At 38.1% G+C, this 8,160-nt stretch overlaps 1 pseudogene; it reads left to right on the plus strand.

Moving 5' to 3' along the window:
* The first annotated feature begins 2,910 nt into the window (after positions 1 to 2,910).
* On the plus strand, positions 2,911 to 6,177 carry LOC125678762 (uncharacterized; annotated as a pseudogene).
* Positions 6,178 to 8,160: the final 1,983 nt, after the last annotated feature.

Here is an 8,160-nt window from a genome sequence, read left to right on the forward strand (position 1 = left end):
AAGTATGGCGTGAAATACGATTATATCGGATGTCATCTGACAGCTGGGTGACGCTTCTCCATCGTCAACTTCCCATATTTATGTAGCAATATTCCATTATAACCTGCATATGGTGTTTATATCTCTCAACTGATTCGATATGCAAGAGCTTGTTCTGCGTATGGTCAGTTTTTAAATCGAGGTAAGCTACTGACAAACAAGTTGATGGTACAGGGGTTTCAACAGTATCGATTGAAGTCAGCATTTCGCAAATTCTATGGTCGTTATAACGATCTAGTTCGTCAGTACAACCTCGCATTGGGTCAAATGCTGTTTGACGTGTTTCATACCGATTGTAAGCCGTTCTTGGCACACTGATTTTGACTGCGGACAACTCCGTTTACCTGATCAGGTTATAGGGCTCACGGCGGGTGTGACCGGTCAACAAGGGATGCTTACTCCTCCTAGGCACCTAATCCCACCTCTGGGGTGTCCAGGGGTCCGTGTTTGTCCAGCTATCTATTTTGTATTGCTTATAGAAGTTATGCGATTGATCACTGTTCGTTATCTTCACCTTACATAAAGTAAATAAATATGGAGATCTAAAGAATTGTCGTCAGACGTTGTGATAATTATAGAATGGTATTTAACAGAACTTATAACGAAGCAGATGCCAAATAAAAAGTTGCGCTCCGCTCAATCTTCTGATAGTTGCTACATTGTTCCTTTTAACAGGGGCAACATTTTCAGTGATAGAAGTTTTGGAACCATTGGTTCGAGACTGTGGAACAGTTTACCGGCTGAAATAAGACAGTCCAAATCATTACATACTTTTAAAGTCAAATTGAAAACACATTTGTTGAGACAGTTTTAATGTACATGTTTTTAGTTTAGTATATATAGAGTGTGTTTGCATGCATATGATGTATTGTTTATTCGTTTAAAGCTTTTTATATTATACCTGTATAACGCCATTGAATACTTTGTGTAAAATTGGGCGTTAAATCAAATAAAAACAATATGCACGTTGAAAACAACACATTCCGGTTTGGGGTTTCAATGTAGTGAGTGCAAATTTATATTCACAAGAAGAAATCATAAACATCAATGCAAGAATCCCAATATACTGATAGTAAAGTAATCAACCATGTTGTATACTGAGGAAGAACAGAGGAAATTCCAGGAATTTCAAAGAAACCGTCGCAGGCTCATAAAGATTTTCATGAAGAAAATCCCTCCCAACATGAATAAAGTGAAGGGAGCCAGGAGGGCGATACGAGTAGAGTTTCGCGAGGACAGCCTGGGAGTCAGAGGTCAGACACAACAAAGAGAAGAGATGCGTACTCCGCAAGACCACCCTCACCGAAATACCAAAAGGTCAACAATGAAAATCCTCACATCAAGCACACCAACTCCAATGACAGCTCCAAACGCAGGAAATTCGGGCCGTCTGACATCTTGAGCCAGATATCAGATTCATCTGATGAAAAGCCAGAAACACACAACTCATCGGATAGTTCCGAGTCCGAACAGGACACGGTGTCTCTGCACGCCGAGGGTCATCTGGAGGAATCAAAGAAAGGGAGTATCAAGTTTCAGAAGAAACCCCTGCCTACTGTCTCTCCAACAAGAAGGAGACGTCCCTTCAGCTGTTACGAACAGAACAGAAACAGCGCATACAACTAAATGTGGGAGGGCGTCGATTTGGAACTAGCATATCCACCATAATGGCAGATCCGCAATCGCTTTTTGGCGGGATTAATGCAAGAAAGTGATGAACCCAAATCATACTTCATTGACAGAAACCCTCGTTATTTCGATTTTATTCTTGACTTTCTGAGAACTACGAAGTTCGACGTTAAGGTGTTGCCAAGGGACAAGGTGATTTTAAGGCAAATTTATGTTGAGGCTGACTATTAGGGTCCTTCGGGCCTAACCTACGCCCGATTATCAACCGAAATACTATTAAAATATCATAGAGTTGTATGCCATCCATGCAAAATGTAATTGACTCGCATAACGCTTCAATTAAGCAAGTGCGCCAGACCGGAGATAACAGGTGTAATTGCCGTAATAAAGATCAATGCCCGCTTAACGGTGAATGTCGAGCCCACAGAATTGTTTATTTAGCTAGAGTCAGGGCCGATAATGGGCAAGAAGAGAACTACGTGGGACTAGCAGACACCGAGTTTAAATTAAGATACGCCATCCACACCCATTCATTCCGTAATCCCACGAAAAAGAATGCCACCGAGCTCAGCAAATTCATGTGGACAGTGAAAGATAAAAATATTGACTACAAAATTACGTGGGAAATTTTAGGAAAAACATCATATTGCTTCTTCAACAAAAATGGAAAACGGAAATATTCATATCTAGTGATCAGTCATTCAAAAACTTACTTTGTTAAACACCACTCTGATTCCACGCACAAGTACTCTTAAGTTGAAATAAAAATATGATAGAGTTCCTCATTGACAATATCCTCGTTGTCTTTGGTGATCAGGTCTTCCAACAGTCTGTTGGAATTCCTATAGGCACGGATTGTGCTCCTTTGTTAGCTGACCTGTTCCTATATTCATATGAAGCAGAATTTATTAAAAAAACTTCTACGTGAGAAGAAAAAAATCTCTCGCTGAGGCCTTCAATTCGACATTTCGATATATCGATGACGTTTTGTCTATTATCAATAATAACTTTCATTCATATGTCGATTTGATATATCCCTGTGAGCTTGAAATAAAGGACACCACAGAGTCGTCCATTTCTGCTTCATACTTAGATATTTTATTGAAAGTAGACATTAACGGCAAACTGACAACTCAACTGTATGACAAACGGGATGATTTCAGCTTCTCCATCGTCAACTTCCCATATTTATGTAGCAATATTCCATTATCACCTGCATATGGTGTTTATATATCTGTCTTCTTAAAACAGATACTAGTGTTAGCAAACATTAAGACTCCAAAGACCTGCCAAGTCAAAGGATGTGGAGGAGATGTTGGTATTGACATTCAACGTGTTGGATCAGCTATTTATTTGAAATAGGTAAAACTTTGTTTCATATAAAGTGGCAAATACATATATGTGTATGTATTCATATGTACATATGCCATATTATTGATAAACACTATTCATATTTATAGTCCATATTGAATATCATTTTGTACTAAAAGTATTTTTCTCTTCCAGATTTGTCGCAAATCGCATGTAATGGAGAAGTGGTGCTCCCAGCCTGTGTTAAATAGGGGTCTTCATGCTGGAGACTTGATGCTTTCAGCAGCAATTCTCTTTTTAGGTCACCTGAATTATTCCGGTGACCTATTGCTATCTGTTTTTGTCCGTCGTCGTTCATCGTGCGTTAACATTTGAACATTTTCAGCTTCTTCTCTGAAACCCCTGAACCAATTTCAACCAATTTTGGCATATAGCATCTGTGGGTGAAGGGGAACAAAAATTGTGAAATTCGTGGTCCCTGCCCCCATGGGGCCTGAGGGATGGGGCAAAAACCATCAAAATGAGTGTAATTTTAAAAAAATCTTCTTCTTTACTCCTGGACATCAAAAAGCCAAACTGTGGGCATAATTATAATGAGCGTTGAGTTCTCTACCAAAAGTGTGAAATTCATGGCCCCTGGGGCAGGGGTTCTTGTGTTAAAGTGGGGCTCTATTGGTCATATAGTGAAAATGTAGAAATTCTTTGAAAATCTTCTTCTCTGTCTCTGGGTATTAAGTAGACAAACTAATAGCATGGTAATGATGAGCAAGGATGCCTCTTTATACCCCCCGCAACAAGTTGTGGGGGGGGGGGGGGGTATACTGGAATGTCCGTCCGTCTGTAGACGCAATGGTTTCCGGGCTCTAAAGCATTATCCTTTCCACCTACCGTCACCATATCATATATATGGACTACCCATGGGATGAAGATGTTCCCTATCGATTTTGGGATCAAAAGGTCAAAGGTCAAGCACACTGCACATCGAAGTAGCAATATGGTTTCCGGGCTCTAAAGTGTTATCCTTTCCACCTACAGTCACCATATCATACATATGGACTACCCATAGGATGAAAATGTTCCCTATCGATTTTGGGGTCAAAAGGTCAAAGGTCAAGCGCACTGGACATCGAAGTAGCAATATGGTTTCCGGGCTCTAAAGCGTTATCCTTTCCACCTACAGTCACCATATCAAACATATAAACTACCCATGGGATGAAGATGTTCCCTATCGATTTTGGGATCAAAAGGTCAAAGGTCAAGCACACTCGACATTGAAGTAGCAATATGGTTTCCGGGCTCTAAAGCGTTATCCTTTCCACCTACAGTCACCATATCATATATATGGACTACCAATGGGATGAAGATGGTTCCTATCGATTTTGGGGTCAAAAGGTCAAAGGTCACGCGCACTGGACATTGAAGTAGCAATATGGTTTCCGGGCTCTAAAGCGTTATCCTTTCCACCTACAGTCACCATATCATACATATGGACTACCCATGGGATGAAGATGTTCCCTATCGATTTTGGGGTCAAAAGGTCAAAGGTCATGCGCACTGGACATCGAAGTAGCAACACTCAGAAAAGAGGTAGTTTATACCTATTACCAACACCCTTTGGGAGATTGGGGTAAGCGGGGGGTATTCTTAGTGAGCATTGCTCACAGTACCTCTTGTTAAAAATTGTGAAATTCATGGCTCCTGGATCAGGGGTTCTGGTGCTAGGGTGGGGCTCTATAAGTCATATAGTGAAAATGCATTATTTCTTTGAAAATCTTCTCTGTCCTTGGGTATTAAGTAGACAAACCAATAGCATGGTTATGATGAGCAAGGATGCCTCTTTCAAAATTGTGAAATTCATGGCCCCTGGGTCAGGGGTTCTGGTATTAGGGTGGGGCCCTATTGATCATATAGTGAAAATGCATTTTATTTCTTGATGAGCAATGATGCCTCTTTCAAAATTGTGAAATTCATGGCCCCTGGGTCAGGGGTTTTGGTATTAGGGTGGGGCCCTATTGATCATATAGTGAAAATGCATTTTATTTCTTTGAAAATCTTCTCTTCTGCTGCTGGGTATTAAGTAGACAAACTAATAGTATGATAATGATGATCAAGGATGCTTCTTTCAAAACTGAAATTTATGGCCCCTGGGTCAGGGGTTCTGGTGCAAAGGCGGGGCTGACCACATAGCTATTTAATGTTTCTTCCATCCAAAAGTAAAATTCTTATATTTAAACACAAACCTAATTCAAACATTGGAAGGTTGTTACATGATACTCAGGTGACCTATAAGGCCCCTGGGCCTCTTGTCTGGAAATAATTTCAGTAAAATTGAATTGTTTGCCAACTTCCTGAAGTTGGGTTTTCCAGGGCAGTCTACTTTCACAAGGTGAAGATAACGAACAGTGATCAATCTCATAATTCCTACAAGCAATACTGCAAAGGCAATACCTTGTGCCAGCTGTTGATGAACTTTGGGCTGAACATCAAACAGGGATAGTGGAGGAGCTGGCTGATAGAAACCTCATACTTCTTAGCAAAACTTGTAGTTTTGCATACAGTATAATGTAAAACTTATACGGTACCAATTTTGATGCACCAGATGCGCATTTCGACAAATAATGTCTCTTCAGTGATGCTCAACCGAAATAAGAATTACCTTAGACATTGTATTTATATGATCATATGTTGTTCACGTATATCTGAATTGTAGGAGATGGTCGAATGGACAGCCCTGGACACTGTGCCCAATATTGCACCTATACATTCATGGATAATGAAACAAAGAAAATCCTCTCTGTCACAACTCTGGATAAGAGAGAGACAGAGAGGAAAAGTTCTAATCTGGAGAAGGCTGGGTTTACTCGTTGCCTTAATGAAATCCAGACCCAGAGTTTGTCTGTGACAGAAATTGTCACAGATGCCCATCTCCAGATTGGTGCATTGATGAGTAAGTGTAAATATTTTGTGTGTATTTAATACAGGACATTTTCCTTAAATATGAATACTCCATAAAATTTCTAGTATCTGTACAGTATATGTACATTGTCAATTTTTTCTTTAATTACAGAAAAAGAATATTCCAACATCAAACATAGTCACGACGTATGGCATGCAGCCAAAAACCTAGGGAAGAAATTAATTTCGGTTAGTATTGTATGGTTTTATATCCTTTATAATTTTTCTAAATGTTGAATTAAATTTTAACAATAAGTCTAATCAATGGCTTGAGTGACTATTCTGATCCAAATAGGTATGTTGTCTGTGTTTGTTATTGTAATCATTAGGCCAATTTCAACAAAACATAATGCATGTTTAAGGAGGTATGATACACCAGAGAAATTTGATGTAGATGAAAAGTGGAAGATATGTACAACAATATTTTGAAGTTGAAAATTTTCAAATTTACTTTATTTTGTCAAAAAATACAGTTTTAGTAGAAAGTAATCTGCAAAAAATTTAAAACCCCTGCTGGACTCGAACCTGCAGTCAATATTCTAACCTACTGAGCTACTCAACTAGGTATTTAAATGGAGAAGAAAAAGTCAAATATTGCTGATATCGATTTTTTCATCCATGTTTTTAAAGGAAGTCTGCCATTATGACGATGTAGAGTACTACCTTAAAACATTTTTTGGATACAAAATTAAAAATAATCAAGATAAGAGGTTGATATTTAGGCATAGATGTCGGTAAATAAATACCTTATAGTTTTACCGTAAACTTTTAATTAGGTAAGCAACATTATATAGTTCAGAAACAGATTTGTTGATACCATGTGCCCTCGTAGAGGTCATTGAGCACGAGTGTTATTTACCCTACAGTGACACAGGCATCAGTGAATGTGCCCACGACCCTCTGTTTGAAACAACGAGAGACAAAGAGTGGATGGAAAAAGGCAGTCCTGCACATAAAGCACTCACGAATGTCATACTAAATAAGCGTTTCCTGAACAATGTTCATTACTATCTGAACTTCAGGTAAAAATTGATAGTTATTACACATAACAACTTCCTTTACACTTCATATGATTCACATATCTTAGTTGCGATTTGTCTGAAACAAATCATCAATTTAATTTTTTTTGTAATGAGAATATATAACATCACCAAGACTCTAGGATGAACTCAATCCTATATAGAGGTGAAGATTGATATGTACAATATAATGAAATGTGCAACTTATTGTCATGAATGAAAATGTTCATCTCTTTGATATTTCAACTAAAAAGTCCTTTATTATTGTTTTATTAAAGAATATCATAGAAATATGTATATCAGATTTACATATATTGTGCAAGATAGGACTTTTCTTCATGTTATTATATTAAATACGATTTTTTTCTCAGAAGTACTGCAGAACTTGAGAGCTATCACAACCACATTCTCATGTATTGCTCCAAACGCTTTGCATATACCCCACCAGCCCTGGATTACAATAACAATGTAGACAGACAACCCCTTAAGAATAAAGATGGAACTGCGGGGTATTTATTTACCTACTATCTGAATTTTACTTTGTATACAGATAGGATGAATAAGAAAAATCAAGATATACGATATTTATAGTTTGATGCCTTACAAAGACTGTCATGATATACATATCATAATGTCAATATTTTAAAGTTCTTTAGATTGCAAATAGCAGTAGATTAACAAACTGTTATTTCTTCTGTGCCACATATACATGAATGGACTATTTCTTTTTAATAAAGACTACAACGAACATTTAACAAAAAGTCAGGAAGGTGGTCTGTGTACCCTGTCAAGGAAAAAACCAATACAGACACATTACAGACTTGATGACACTGGTCATAGAGAAACGTTTAGAGGAGGCAGCAGGGTTTCTTAAGAGACAGGATTTGGAGGAGGGAGATGAAAGGAGGTTGGCCAAAACCCTAGCACCTGTGCCTCCACCGCCTTCATCAAAACTAGCACAACAACAAAAATCTCGCTTTTAGAAATACTGTACCTTAACAATTAAGCATGGTTCTGTGTGAGCATGGCAACAAAGACTTTTATCAAAAGCAATCACCGGTGTTGAATGTATGATTTTCATTGCAATCAAAATATTGTTCGGTTTCCTTCCATAATACTTATTATGATAATTGTTATATTTAAACTTTTGACAATCGGAATAAAACATTGTACATATTGCTTTTACTGAGATTTGAAATATCAAATT

Source organism: Ostrea edulis, chromosome 2 (genome assembly GCF_947568905.1).
Source record: "Ostrea edulis chromosome 2, xbOstEdul1.1, whole genome shotgun sequence".
NCBI classification, from domain to species: domain Eukaryota; kingdom Metazoa; phylum Mollusca; class Bivalvia; order Ostreida; family Ostreidae; genus Ostrea; species Ostrea edulis.